General features: G+C 47.2%; 41 non-coding genes across 41 annotated transcripts; 6 read left to right on the top strand and 35 right to left on the bottom strand.

Moving 5' to 3' along the window:
- Nucleotides 1-190: 190 nt before the first annotated feature.
- On the bottom strand, nucleotides 191-263 carry Trnaa-ugc (transfer RNA alanine (anticodon UGC)). Its single transcript has one exon. It is a non-coding gene; the product is annotated as a tRNA-Ala (tRNA).
- A 253-nt stretch (nucleotides 264-516) lies between these two features.
- On the top strand, nucleotides 517-610 carry Trnay-gua (transfer RNA tyrosine (anticodon GUA)). Its single transcript has 2 exons — nucleotides 517-553; nucleotides 575-610. It is a non-coding gene; the product is annotated as a tRNA-Tyr (tRNA).
- A 41-nt stretch (nucleotides 611-651) lies between these two features.
- On the bottom strand, nucleotides 652-767 carry Trnal-caa (transfer RNA leucine (anticodon CAA)). The gene is made up of 2 exons: nucleotides 730-767; nucleotides 652-697 (listed from the first exon to the last, which is right to left on the bottom strand). It is a non-coding gene; the product is annotated as a tRNA-Leu (tRNA).
- Nucleotides 768-835: 68 nt separating this feature from the next.
- Trnaa-agc (transfer RNA alanine (anticodon AGC)) lies at nucleotides 836-908 on the bottom strand. Its single transcript has one exon. It is a non-coding gene; the product is annotated as a tRNA-Ala (tRNA).
- Nucleotides 909-1,015: 107 nt separating this feature from the next.
- Nucleotides 1,016-1,088, bottom strand: Trnak-uuu (transfer RNA lysine (anticodon UUU)). Its single transcript has one exon. It is a non-coding gene; the product is annotated as a tRNA-Lys (tRNA).
- A 73-nt stretch (nucleotides 1,089-1,161) lies between these two features.
- Trnad-guc (transfer RNA aspartic acid (anticodon GUC)) lies at nucleotides 1,162-1,233 on the bottom strand. Its single transcript has one exon. It is a non-coding gene; the product is annotated as a tRNA-Asp (tRNA).
- Nucleotides 1,234-1,498: 265 nt separating this feature from the next.
- Trnaa-ugc (transfer RNA alanine (anticodon UGC)) lies at nucleotides 1,499-1,571 on the bottom strand. The gene has a single exon. It is a non-coding gene; the product is annotated as a tRNA-Ala (tRNA).
- Nucleotides 1,572-1,959: 388 nt separating this feature from the next.
- Trnal-caa (transfer RNA leucine (anticodon CAA)) lies at nucleotides 1,960-2,075 on the bottom strand. The gene is made up of 2 exons: nucleotides 2,038-2,075; nucleotides 1,960-2,005 (listed from the first exon to the last, which is right to left on the bottom strand). It is a non-coding gene; the product is annotated as a tRNA-Leu (tRNA).
- Nucleotides 2,076-2,143: 68 nt separating this feature from the next.
- Nucleotides 2,144-2,216, bottom strand: Trnaa-agc (transfer RNA alanine (anticodon AGC)). Its single transcript has one exon. It is a non-coding gene; the product is annotated as a tRNA-Ala (tRNA).
- Nucleotides 2,217-2,323: 107 nt separating this feature from the next.
- Trnak-uuu (transfer RNA lysine (anticodon UUU)) lies at nucleotides 2,324-2,396 on the bottom strand. The gene has a single exon. It is a non-coding gene; the product is annotated as a tRNA-Lys (tRNA).
- A 73-nt stretch (nucleotides 2,397-2,469) lies between these two features.
- Trnad-guc (transfer RNA aspartic acid (anticodon GUC)) lies at nucleotides 2,470-2,541 on the bottom strand. Its single transcript has one exon. It is a non-coding gene; the product is annotated as a tRNA-Asp (tRNA).
- Nucleotides 2,542-2,800: 259 nt separating this feature from the next.
- On the bottom strand, nucleotides 2,801-2,873 carry Trnaa-ugc (transfer RNA alanine (anticodon UGC)). The gene has a single exon. It is a non-coding gene; the product is annotated as a tRNA-Ala (tRNA).
- A 253-nt stretch (nucleotides 2,874-3,126) lies between these two features.
- Nucleotides 3,127-3,220, top strand: Trnay-gua (transfer RNA tyrosine (anticodon GUA)). Its single transcript has 2 exons — nucleotides 3,127-3,163; nucleotides 3,185-3,220. It is a non-coding gene; the product is annotated as a tRNA-Tyr (tRNA).
- Nucleotides 3,221-3,261: 41 nt separating this feature from the next.
- On the bottom strand, nucleotides 3,262-3,377 carry Trnal-caa (transfer RNA leucine (anticodon CAA)). The gene is made up of 2 exons: nucleotides 3,340-3,377; nucleotides 3,262-3,307 (listed from the first exon to the last, which is right to left on the bottom strand). It is a non-coding gene; the product is annotated as a tRNA-Leu (tRNA).
- A 68-nt stretch (nucleotides 3,378-3,445) lies between these two features.
- Trnaa-agc (transfer RNA alanine (anticodon AGC)) lies at nucleotides 3,446-3,518 on the bottom strand. Its single transcript has one exon. It is a non-coding gene; the product is annotated as a tRNA-Ala (tRNA).
- Nucleotides 3,519-3,625: 107 nt separating this feature from the next.
- Trnak-uuu (transfer RNA lysine (anticodon UUU)) lies at nucleotides 3,626-3,698 on the bottom strand. The gene has a single exon. It is a non-coding gene; the product is annotated as a tRNA-Lys (tRNA).
- A 73-nt stretch (nucleotides 3,699-3,771) lies between these two features.
- On the bottom strand, nucleotides 3,772-3,843 carry Trnad-guc (transfer RNA aspartic acid (anticodon GUC)). Its single transcript has one exon. It is a non-coding gene; the product is annotated as a tRNA-Asp (tRNA).
- Nucleotides 3,844-4,102: 259 nt separating this feature from the next.
- Trnaa-ugc (transfer RNA alanine (anticodon UGC)) lies at nucleotides 4,103-4,175 on the bottom strand. The gene has a single exon. It is a non-coding gene; the product is annotated as a tRNA-Ala (tRNA).
- A 253-nt stretch (nucleotides 4,176-4,428) lies between these two features.
- On the top strand, nucleotides 4,429-4,522 carry Trnay-gua (transfer RNA tyrosine (anticodon GUA)). The gene is made up of 2 exons: nucleotides 4,429-4,465; nucleotides 4,487-4,522. It is a non-coding gene; the product is annotated as a tRNA-Tyr (tRNA).
- Nucleotides 4,523-4,563: 41 nt separating this feature from the next.
- Trnal-caa (transfer RNA leucine (anticodon CAA)) lies at nucleotides 4,564-4,679 on the bottom strand. Its single transcript has 2 exons — nucleotides 4,642-4,679; nucleotides 4,564-4,609 (listed from the first exon to the last, which is right to left on the bottom strand). It is a non-coding gene; the product is annotated as a tRNA-Leu (tRNA).
- A 68-nt stretch (nucleotides 4,680-4,747) lies between these two features.
- Trnaa-agc (transfer RNA alanine (anticodon AGC)) lies at nucleotides 4,748-4,820 on the bottom strand. Its single transcript has one exon. It is a non-coding gene; the product is annotated as a tRNA-Ala (tRNA).
- A 107-nt stretch (nucleotides 4,821-4,927) lies between these two features.
- Trnak-uuu (transfer RNA lysine (anticodon UUU)) lies at nucleotides 4,928-5,000 on the bottom strand. Its single transcript has one exon. It is a non-coding gene; the product is annotated as a tRNA-Lys (tRNA).
- Nucleotides 5,001-5,073: 73 nt separating this feature from the next.
- Trnad-guc (transfer RNA aspartic acid (anticodon GUC)) lies at nucleotides 5,074-5,145 on the bottom strand. The gene has a single exon. It is a non-coding gene; the product is annotated as a tRNA-Asp (tRNA).
- Nucleotides 5,146-5,404: 259 nt separating this feature from the next.
- On the bottom strand, nucleotides 5,405-5,477 carry Trnaa-ugc (transfer RNA alanine (anticodon UGC)). Its single transcript has one exon. It is a non-coding gene; the product is annotated as a tRNA-Ala (tRNA).
- A 253-nt stretch (nucleotides 5,478-5,730) lies between these two features.
- Trnay-gua (transfer RNA tyrosine (anticodon GUA)) lies at nucleotides 5,731-5,824 on the top strand. Its single transcript has 2 exons — nucleotides 5,731-5,767; nucleotides 5,789-5,824. It is a non-coding gene; the product is annotated as a tRNA-Tyr (tRNA).
- A 41-nt stretch (nucleotides 5,825-5,865) lies between these two features.
- On the bottom strand, nucleotides 5,866-5,981 carry Trnal-caa (transfer RNA leucine (anticodon CAA)). The gene is made up of 2 exons: nucleotides 5,944-5,981; nucleotides 5,866-5,911 (listed from the first exon to the last, which is right to left on the bottom strand). It is a non-coding gene; the product is annotated as a tRNA-Leu (tRNA).
- Nucleotides 5,982-6,049: 68 nt separating this feature from the next.
- Trnaa-agc (transfer RNA alanine (anticodon AGC)) lies at nucleotides 6,050-6,122 on the bottom strand. The gene has a single exon. It is a non-coding gene; the product is annotated as a tRNA-Ala (tRNA).
- Nucleotides 6,123-6,229: 107 nt separating this feature from the next.
- On the bottom strand, nucleotides 6,230-6,302 carry Trnak-uuu (transfer RNA lysine (anticodon UUU)). Its single transcript has one exon. It is a non-coding gene; the product is annotated as a tRNA-Lys (tRNA).
- A 73-nt stretch (nucleotides 6,303-6,375) lies between these two features.
- Nucleotides 6,376-6,447, bottom strand: Trnad-guc (transfer RNA aspartic acid (anticodon GUC)). The gene has a single exon. It is a non-coding gene; the product is annotated as a tRNA-Asp (tRNA).
- Nucleotides 6,448-6,706: 259 nt separating this feature from the next.
- On the bottom strand, nucleotides 6,707-6,779 carry Trnaa-ugc (transfer RNA alanine (anticodon UGC)). Its single transcript has one exon. It is a non-coding gene; the product is annotated as a tRNA-Ala (tRNA).
- A 253-nt stretch (nucleotides 6,780-7,032) lies between these two features.
- Trnay-gua (transfer RNA tyrosine (anticodon GUA)) lies at nucleotides 7,033-7,126 on the top strand. The gene is made up of 2 exons: nucleotides 7,033-7,069; nucleotides 7,091-7,126. It is a non-coding gene; the product is annotated as a tRNA-Tyr (tRNA).
- A 41-nt stretch (nucleotides 7,127-7,167) lies between these two features.
- Nucleotides 7,168-7,283, bottom strand: Trnal-caa (transfer RNA leucine (anticodon CAA)). Its single transcript has 2 exons — nucleotides 7,246-7,283; nucleotides 7,168-7,213 (listed from the first exon to the last, which is right to left on the bottom strand). It is a non-coding gene; the product is annotated as a tRNA-Leu (tRNA).
- A 68-nt stretch (nucleotides 7,284-7,351) lies between these two features.
- On the bottom strand, nucleotides 7,352-7,424 carry Trnaa-agc (transfer RNA alanine (anticodon AGC)). The gene has a single exon. It is a non-coding gene; the product is annotated as a tRNA-Ala (tRNA).
- A 107-nt stretch (nucleotides 7,425-7,531) lies between these two features.
- Trnak-uuu (transfer RNA lysine (anticodon UUU)) lies at nucleotides 7,532-7,604 on the bottom strand. Its single transcript has one exon. It is a non-coding gene; the product is annotated as a tRNA-Lys (tRNA).
- Nucleotides 7,605-7,677: 73 nt separating this feature from the next.
- On the bottom strand, nucleotides 7,678-7,749 carry Trnad-guc (transfer RNA aspartic acid (anticodon GUC)). Its single transcript has one exon. It is a non-coding gene; the product is annotated as a tRNA-Asp (tRNA).
- Nucleotides 7,750-8,008: 259 nt separating this feature from the next.
- Nucleotides 8,009-8,081, bottom strand: Trnaa-ugc (transfer RNA alanine (anticodon UGC)). The gene has a single exon. It is a non-coding gene; the product is annotated as a tRNA-Ala (tRNA).
- A 253-nt stretch (nucleotides 8,082-8,334) lies between these two features.
- Nucleotides 8,335-8,428, top strand: Trnay-gua (transfer RNA tyrosine (anticodon GUA)). Its single transcript has 2 exons — nucleotides 8,335-8,371; nucleotides 8,393-8,428. It is a non-coding gene; the product is annotated as a tRNA-Tyr (tRNA).
- A 41-nt stretch (nucleotides 8,429-8,469) lies between these two features.
- On the bottom strand, nucleotides 8,470-8,585 carry Trnal-caa (transfer RNA leucine (anticodon CAA)). The gene is made up of 2 exons: nucleotides 8,548-8,585; nucleotides 8,470-8,515 (listed from the first exon to the last, which is right to left on the bottom strand). It is a non-coding gene; the product is annotated as a tRNA-Leu (tRNA).
- A 235-nt stretch (nucleotides 8,586-8,820) lies between these two features.
- On the bottom strand, nucleotides 8,821-8,893 carry Trnak-uuu (transfer RNA lysine (anticodon UUU)). Its single transcript has one exon. It is a non-coding gene; the product is annotated as a tRNA-Lys (tRNA).
- Nucleotides 8,894-8,966: 73 nt separating this feature from the next.
- Nucleotides 8,967-9,038, bottom strand: Trnad-guc (transfer RNA aspartic acid (anticodon GUC)). Its single transcript has one exon. It is a non-coding gene; the product is annotated as a tRNA-Asp (tRNA).
- Nucleotides 9,039-9,297: 259 nt separating this feature from the next.
- On the bottom strand, nucleotides 9,298-9,370 carry Trnaa-ugc (transfer RNA alanine (anticodon UGC)). Its single transcript has one exon. It is a non-coding gene; the product is annotated as a tRNA-Ala (tRNA).
- Between the last annotated feature and the right edge of the window lie 145 nt (nucleotides 9,371-9,515).

Raw genomic sequence — 9,515 nt, 5'->3', positions numbered from 1 at the left:
AAAGCTGAAACTGTGTATACTGTCAATGCGAAATTAAACAGCAAGAAATGCTCTAGACATATGCAGCGCGGTTTAGTATTATTATTATTATTATTAATACCAGGTAATCTTAGGAGCATCATAAATCCTCTTATGACCATTGGCAACTACTGAAATTAGTATAAAAATAAATAAATTAAAAACATCGTCTTGGAGGATCCGGGCATCGATCCCGGTACCTCTCGCATGCAAAGCGAGCGCTCTACCATGTGAGCTAATCCCCCTGGAAATGGTAAAAAGGTCATAGTTCGAGTGCTGTTCGCAATACTAAACTACACCTTACATCAGACACATTTCAGCTTACCTACCTTCAGCAGAGTGGCGCAGAGGAAGCGTGCTGGGCCCATAACCCAGAGGTCGGTGGATCGAAACCACCCTCTGCTACGTGCGAGCTATCGCATCATTTTAAAAACCACGTCATACTACAAACGTGACATGACCTGCATAGTCCTGCACAAGAACTGTACGATGCTACATCCACCGATAGCTCAGTTGGTAGAGCGGAGGACTGTAGACGAACTTATACCACTCAGGCATCCTTAGGTCGCTGGTTCAAATCCGGCTCGGTGGATTTGCATTTTAGGCCTAAAATTTTGTGTGGCAGGGAAAAGTTGTCGGAAGTGGGATTCGAACCCACGCCCTCATTCGAGGACCAGAATTCTCCACGCGATGAGTGGAAGAACATTTTGTCTTGAGTCTGGCGCCTTAGACCGCTCGGCCATCCCGACATGACACGAACGCTGCTGCAAATTGCTCTGCGCAAATTTCATTTATTTTACGCCTATGGAAAAGGCATTGGAGAACCCGGGCATCGATCCCGGTACCTCTCGCATGCTAAGCGAGCGCTCTACCATCTGAGCTAGTTCCCCATCAAGTTTGCTTCGCCTTTGCCACTCCGCAAATGTTACGTTATTCATCCTCTTTCGACAAGACATTGTGGTGAAAGTTAGTTCACCATCGTACCAAATAATTGTTACGCCCGATGAGGGACTCGAACCCGCGACCCTCAGATTAAAAGTCTGATGCTCTACCGACTGAGCTAACCGGGCGTAAATCTGTATTCCCGGACAGTCCCGCGAACGCTACTGACGTGAAACGAAACATTGACAAGATAAAAAGAACCTCCCCGGCGGGGAATCGAACCCCGGTCTCCCGCGTGACAGGCGGGGATACTTACCACTATACTACCGAAGACGAGTTCACATTTAAATAATATGTTCGCGATGGCGTCAATGCCCGAATGCCACACGGTCGATCATGTTAAAAGCTGAAACTGTGTATACTGTCAATGCGAAATTAAACAGCAAGAAATGCTCTAGACATATGCAGCGCGGTTTAGTATTATTATTATTATTATTATTATTAATACCAGGTAATCTTAGGAGCATCATAAATCCTCTTATGACCATTGGCAACTACTGAAATTAGTATAAAAATAAATAAATTAAAAACATCGTCTTGGAGGATCCGGGCATCGATCCCGGTACCTCTCGCATGCAAAGCGAGCGCTCTACCATGTGAGCTAATCCCCCTGGAAATGGTAAAAAGGTCATAGTTCGAGTGCTGTTCGCAATACTAAACTACACCTTACATCAGACACATTTCAGCTTACCTACCTTCAGCAGAGTGGCGCAGAGGAAGCGTGCTGGGCCCATAACCCAGAGGTCGGTGGATCGAAACCACCCTCTGCTACGTGCGAGCTATCGCATCATTTTAAAAACCACGTCATACTACAAACGTGACATGACCTGCATAGTCCTGCACAAGAACTGTACGATGCTACATCCACCGATAGCTCAGTTGGTAGAGCGGAGGACTGTAGACGAACTTATACCACACAGGCATCCTTAGGTCGCTGGTTCAAATCCGGCTAGGTGGACTTGCATTTTAGGCCTAAAATTTTGTGTGGCAGGGAAAAGTTGTCGGAAGTGGGATTCGAACCCACGCCCACATTCGAGGACCAGAATTCTCCACGCGATGAGTGGAAGAACATTTTGTCTTGAGTCTGGCGCCTTAGACCGCTCGGCCATCCCGACATGACACGAACGCTGCTGCAAATTGCTCTGCGCAAATTTCATTTATTTTACGCCTATGGAAAAGGCATTGGAGAACCCGGGCATCGATCCCGGTACCTCTCGCATGCTAAGCGAGCGCTCTACCATCTAAGCTAGTTCCCCATCAAGTTTGCTTCGCCTTTGCCACTCCGCAAATGTTACGTTATTCATCCTCTTTCGACAAGACATTGTGGTGAAAGTTAGTTCACCATCGTACCAAATAATTGTTACGCCCGATGAGGGACTCGAACCCGCGACCCTCAGATTAAAAGTCTGATGCTCTGCCGACTGAGCTAACCGGGCGTAAATCTGTATTCCCGGACAGTCCCGCGAACGCTACTGACGTGAAACGAAACATTGACAAGATAAAAAGAACCTCCCCGGCGGGGAATCGAACCCCGGTCTCCCGCGTGACAGGCGGGGATACTTACCACTATACTACCGAGGACGAGTTCATATTTAAATAATATGTTCGCGATGGCGTCAATGCCCGAATGCCACACGGTCGATCATGTTAAAAGCTGAAACTGTGTATACTGTCAATGCGAAATTAAACAGCAAGAAATGCTCTAGACATATGCAGCGCGGTTTAGTATTATTATTATTATTATTAATACCAGGTAATCTTAGGAGCATCATAAATCCTCTTATGACCATTGGCAACTACTGAAATTAGTATAAAAATAAATAAATTAAAAACATCGTCTTGGAGGATCCGGGCATCGATCCCGGTACCTCTCGCATGCAAAGCGAGCGCTCTACCATGTGAGCTAATCCCCCTGGAAATGGTAAAAAGGTCATAGTTCGAGTGCTGTTCGCAATACTAAACTACACCTTACATCAGACACATTTCAGCTTACCTACCTTCAGCAGAGTGGCGCAGAGGAAGCGTGCTGGGCCCATAACCCAGACGTCGGTGGATCGAAACCACCCTCTGCTACGTGCGAGCTATCGCATCATTTTAAAAACCACGTCATACTACAAACGTGACATGACCTGCATAGTCCTGCACAAGAACTGTACGATGCTACATCCACCGATAGCTCAGTTGGTAGAGCGGAGGACTGTAGACGAACTTATACCACTCAGGCATCCTTAGGTCGCTGGTTCAAATCCGGCTCGGTGGATTTGCATTTTAGGCCTAAAATTTTGTGTGGCAGGGAAAAGTTGTCGGAAGTGGGATTCGAACCCACGCCCTCATTCGAGGACCAGAATTCTCCACGCGATGAGTGGAAGAACATTTTGTCTTGAGTCTGGCGCCTTAGACCGCTCGGCCATCCCGACATGACACGAACGCTGCTGCAAATTGCTCTGCGCAAATTTCATTTATTTTACGCCTATGGAAAAGGCATTGGAGAACCCGGGCATCGATCCCGGTACCTCTCGCATGCTAAGCGAGCGCTCTACCATCTGAGCTAGTTCCCCATCAAGTTTGCTTCGCCTTTGCCACTCCGCAAATGTTACGTTATTCATCCTCTTTCGACAAGACATTGTGGTGAAAGTTAGTTCACCATCGTACCAAATAATTGTTACGCCCGATGAGGGACTCGAACCCGCGACCCTCAGATTAAAAGTCTGATGCTCTACCGACTGAGCTAACCGGGCGTAAATCTGTATTCCCGGACAGTCCCGCGAACGCTACTGACGTGAAACGAAACATTGACAAGATAAAAAGAACCTCCCCGGCGGGGAATCGAACCCCGGTCTCCCGCGTGACAGGCGGGGATACTTACCACTATACTACCGAGGACGAGTTCATATTTAAATAATATGTTCGCGATGGCGTCAATGCCCGAATGCCACACGGTCGATCATGTTAAAAGCTGAAACTGTGTATACTGTCAATGCGAAATTAAACAGCAAGAAATGCTCTAGACATATGCAGCGCGGTTTAGTATTATTATTATTATTATTAATACCAGGTAATCTTAGAAGCATCATAAATCCTCTTATGACCATTGGCAACTACTGAAATTAGTATAAAAATAAATAAATTAAAAACATCGTCTTGGAGGATCCGGGCATCGATCCCGGTACCTCTCGCATGCAAAGCGAGCGCTCTACCATGTGAGCTAATCCCCCTGGAAATGGTAAAAAGGTCATAGTTCGAGTGCTGTTCGCAATACTAAACTACACCTTACATCAGACACATTTCAGCTTACCTACCTTCAGCAGAGTGGCGCAGAGGAAGCGTGCTGGGCCCATAACCCAGAGGTCGGTGGATCGAAACCACCCTCTGCTACGTGCGAGCTATCGCATCATTTTAAAAACCACGTCATACTACAAACGTGACATGACCTGCATAGTCCTGCACAAGAACTGTACGATGCTACATCCACCGATAGCTCAGTTGGTAGAGCGGAGGACTGTAGACGAACTTATACCACTCAGGCATCCTTAGGTCGTTGGTTCAAATCCGGCTCGGTGGACTTGCATTTTAGGCCTAAAATTTTGTGTGGCAGGGAAAAGTTGTCGGAAGTGGGATTCGAACCCACGCCCTCATTCGAGGACCAGAATTCTCCACGCGATGAGTGGAAGAACATTTTGTCTTGAGTCTGGCGCCTTAGACCGCTCGGCCATCCCGACATGACACGAACGCTGCTGCAAATTGCTCTGCGCAAATTTCATTTATTTTACGCCTATGGAAAAGGCATTGGAGAACCCGGGCATCGATCCCGGTACCTCTCGCATGCTAAGCAAGCGCTCTACCATCTGAGCTAGTTCCCCATCAAGTTTGCTTCGCCTTTGCCACTCCGCAAATGTTACGTTATTCATCCTCTTTCGACAAGACATTGTGGTGAAAGTTAGTTCACCATCGTACCAAATAATTGTTACGCCCGATGAGGGACTCGAACCCGCGACCCTCAGATTAAAAGTCTGATGCTCTACCGACTGAGCTAACCGGGCGTAAATCTGTATTCCCGGACAGTCCCGCGAACGCTACTGACGTGAAACGAAACATTGACAAGATAAAAAGAACCTCCCCGGCGGGGAATCGAACCCCGGTCTCCCGCGTGACAGGCGGGGATACTTACCACTATACTACCGAGGACGAGTTCATATTTAAATAATATGTTTGCGATGGCGTCAATGCCCGAATGCCACACGGTCGATCATGTTAAAAGCTGAAACTGTGTATACTGTCAATGCGAAATTAAACAGCAAGAAATGCTCTAGACATATGCAGCGCGGTTTAGTATTATTATTATTATTATTAATACCAGGTAATCTTAGGAGCATCATAAATCCTCTTATGACCATTGGCAACTACTGAAATTAGTATAAAATTAAATAAATTAGAAACATCGTCTTGGAGGATCCGGGCATCGATCCCGGTACCTCTCGCATGCAAAGCGAGCGCTCTACCATGTGAGCTAATCCCCCTGGAAATGGTAAAAAGGTCATAGTTCGAGTGCTGTTCGCAATACTAAACTACACCTTACATCAGACACATTTCAGCTTACCTACCTTCAGCAGAGTGGCGCAGAGGAAGCGTGCTGGGCCCATAACCCAGAGGTCGGTGGATCGAAACCACCCTCTGCTACGTGCGAGCTATCGCATCATTTTAAAAACCACGTCATACTACAAACGTGACATGACCTGCATAGTCCTGCACAAGAACTGTACGATGCTACATCCACCGATAGCTCAGTTGGTAGAGCGGAGGACTGTAGACGAACTTATACCACTCAGGCATCCTTAGGTCGCTGGTTCAAATCCGGCTCGGTGGACTTGCATTTTAGGCCTAAAATTTTGTGTGGCAGGGAAAAGTTGTCGGAAGTGGGATTCGAACCCACGCCCTCATTCGAGGACCAGAATTCTCCACGCGATGAGTGGAAGAACATTTTGTCTTGAGTCTGGCGCCTTAGACCGCTCGGCCATCCCGACATGACACGAACGCTGCTGCAAATTGCTCTGCGCAAATTTCATTTATTTTACGCCTATGGAAAAGGCATTGGAGAACCCGGGCATCGATCCCGGTACCTCTCGCATGCTAAGCGAGCGCTCTACCATCTGAGCTAGTTCCCCATCAAGTTTGCTTCGCCTTTGCCACTCCGCAAATGTTACGTTATTCATCCTCTTTCGACAAGACATTGTGGTGAAAGTTAGTTCACCATCGTACCAAGTAATTGTTACGCCCGATGAGGGACTCGAACCCGCGACCCTCAGATTAAAAGTCTGATGCTCTACCGACTGAGCTAACCGGGCGTAAATCTGTATTCCCGGACAGTCCCGCGAACGCTACTGACGTGAAACGAAACATTGACAAGATAAAAAGAACCTCCCCGGCGGGGAATCGAACCCCGGTCTCCCACGTGACAGGCGGGGATACTTACCACTATACCACCGAGGACGAGTTCATATTTAAATAATATGTTCGCGATGGCGTCAATGCCCGAATGCCACACGGTCGATCATGTTAAAAGCTGAAACTGTGTATACTGTCAATGCGAAATTAAACAGCAAGAAATGCTCTGGACATATGCAGCGCGGTTTAGTATTATTATTATTATTATTAATACCAGGTAATCTTAGGAGCATCATAAATCCTCTTATGACCATTGGCAACTACTGAAATTAGTATAAAAATAAATAAATTAAAAACATCGTCTTGGAGGATCCGGGCATCGATCCCGGTACCTCTCGCATGCAAAGCGAGCGCTCTACCATGTGAGCTAATCCCCCTGGAAATGGTAAAAAGGTCATAGTTCGAGTGCTGTTTGCAATACTAAACTACACCTTACATCAGACACATTTCAGCTTACCTACCTTCAGCAGAGTGGCGCAGAGGAAGCGTGCTGGGCCCATAACCCAGAGGTCGGTGGATCGAAACCACCCTCTGCTACGTGCGAGCTATCGCATCATTTTAAAAACCACGTCATACTACAAACGTGACATGACCTGCATAGTCCTGCACAAGAACTGTACGATGCTACATCCACCGATAGCTCAGTTGGTAGAGCGGAGGACTGTAGACGAACTTATACCACTCAGGCATCCTTAGGTCGCTGGTTCAAATCCGGCTCGGTGGACTTGCATTTTAGGCCTAAAATTTTGTGTGGCAGGGAAAAGTTGTCGGAAGTGGGATTCGAACCCACGCCCTCATTCGAGGACCAGAATTCTCCACGCGATGAGTGGAAGAACATTTTGTCTTGAGTCTGGCGCCTTAGACCGCTCGGCCATCCCGACATGACACGAACGCTGCTGCAAATTGCTCTGCGCAAATTTCATTTATTTTACGCCTATGGAAAAGGCATTGGAGAACCCGGGCATCGATCCCGGTACCTCTCGCATGCTAAGCGAGCGCTCTACCATCTGAGCTAGTTCCCCATCAAGTTTGCTTCGCCTTTGCCACTCCGCAAATGTTACGTTATTCATCCTCTTTCGACAAGACATTGTGGTGAAAGTTAGTTCACCATCGTACCAAATAATTGTTACGCCCGATGAGGGACTCGAACCCGCGACCCTCAGATTAAAAGTCTGATGCTCTACCGACTGAGCTAACCGGGCGTAAATCTGTATTCCCGGACAGTCCCGCGAACGCTACTGACGTGAAACGAAACATTGACAAGATAAAAAGAACCTCCCCGGCGGGGAATCGAACCCCGGTCTCCCGCGTGACAGGCGGGGATACTTACCACTATACTACCGAGGACGAGTTCATATTTAAATAATATGTTCGCGATGGCGTCAATGCCCGAATGCCACACGGTCGATCATGTTAAAAGCTGAAACTGTGTATACTGTCAATGCGAAATTAAACAGCAAGAAATGCTCTAGACATATGCAGCGCGGTTTAGTATTATTATTATTATTATTAATACCAGGTAATCTTAGGAGCATCATAAATCCTCTTATGACCATTGGCAACTACTGAAATTAGTATAAAAATAAATAAATCAAAAACATCGTCTTGGAGGATCCGGGCATCGATCCCGGTACCTCTCGCATGCAAAGCGAGCGCTCTACCATGTGAGCTAATCCCCCTGGAAATGGTAAAAAGGTCATAGTTCGAGTGCTGTTCGCAATACTAAACTACACCTTACATCAGACACATTTCAGCTTACCTACCTTCAGCAGAGTGGCGCAGAGGAAGCGTGCTGGGCCCATAACCCAGAGGTCGGTGGATCGAAACCACCCTCTGCTACGTGCGAGCTATCGCATCATTTTAAAAACCACGTCATACTACAAACGTGACATGACCTGCATAGTCCTGCACAAGAAATGTACGATGCTACATCCACCGATAGCTCAGTTGGTAGAGCGGAGGACTGTAGACGAACTTATACCACTCAGGCATCCTTAGGTCGCTGGTTCAAATCCGGCTCGGTGGACTTGCATTTTAGGCCTAAAATTTTGTGTGGCAGGGAAAAGTTGTCGGAAGTGGGATTCGAACCCACGCCCTCATTCGAGGACCAGAATTCTCCACGCGATGAGTGGAAGAACATTTTGTCTTGAGTCTGGCGCCATAGACCGCTCGGCCATCCCGACATGACACGAACGCTGCTGCAAATTGCTCTGCGCAAATTTCATTTATTTTACGCCTATGGAAACCCGGGCATCGATCCCGGTACCTCTCGCATGCTAAGCGAGCGCTCTACCATTTGAGCTAGTTCCCCATCAAGTTTGCTTCGCCTTTGCCACTCCGCAAATGTTACGTTATTCATCCTCTTTCGACAAGACATTGTGGTGAAAGTTAGTTCACCATCGTACCAAATAATTGTTACGCCCGATGAGGGACTCGAACCCGCGACCCTCAGATTAAAAGTCTGATGCTCTACCGACTGAGCTAACCGGGCGTAAATCTGTATTCCCGGACAGTCCCGCGAACGCTACTGACGTGAAACGAAACATTGACAAGATAAAAAGAACCTCCCCGGCGGGGAATCGAACCCCGGTCTCCCGCGTGACAGGCGGGGATACTTACCACTATACTACCGAGGACGAGTTCATATTTAAATAATATGTTCGCGACGGCGTCAATGCCCGAATGCCACACGGTCGATCATGTTAAAAGCTGAAACTGTGTATACTGTCAATGCGAAATTAAACAGCAAGAAATGCTCTAGACATATGCAGCGCGGTTTAGTATTATTATTATTATTATTAATACCAGGTAATCTTAGGAGCATCATAAATCCTCTTATGACCATTGGCAACTACTGAAATTAGTATAAAAATAAATAAATTAAAAACATCGGCTTGGAGGATCCGGGCATCGATCCCGGTACCTCTCGCATGCAAAGCGAGCGCTCTACCATGTGAGCTAATCCCCCTGGAAATGGTAAAAAGGTCATAGTTCGAGTGCTGTTCGCAATACTAAACTACACCTTACATCAGACACATTTCAGCTTACCTACCTTCAGCAGAGTGGCGCAGAGGAAGCGTGCTTGGCCCATAACCCAGAGGTCGGTGGATCGA

This window comes from Hydractinia symbiolongicarpus, chromosome 3 (genome assembly GCF_029227915.1).
Source record: "Hydractinia symbiolongicarpus strain clone_291-10 chromosome 3, HSymV2.1, whole genome shotgun sequence".
NCBI lineage: Eukaryota > Metazoa > Cnidaria > Hydrozoa > Anthoathecata > Hydractiniidae > Hydractinia > Hydractinia symbiolongicarpus.
Note: the sequence above shows the minus strand (reverse complement) of the source record. Positions and strands in the feature narration are given on the sequence as shown.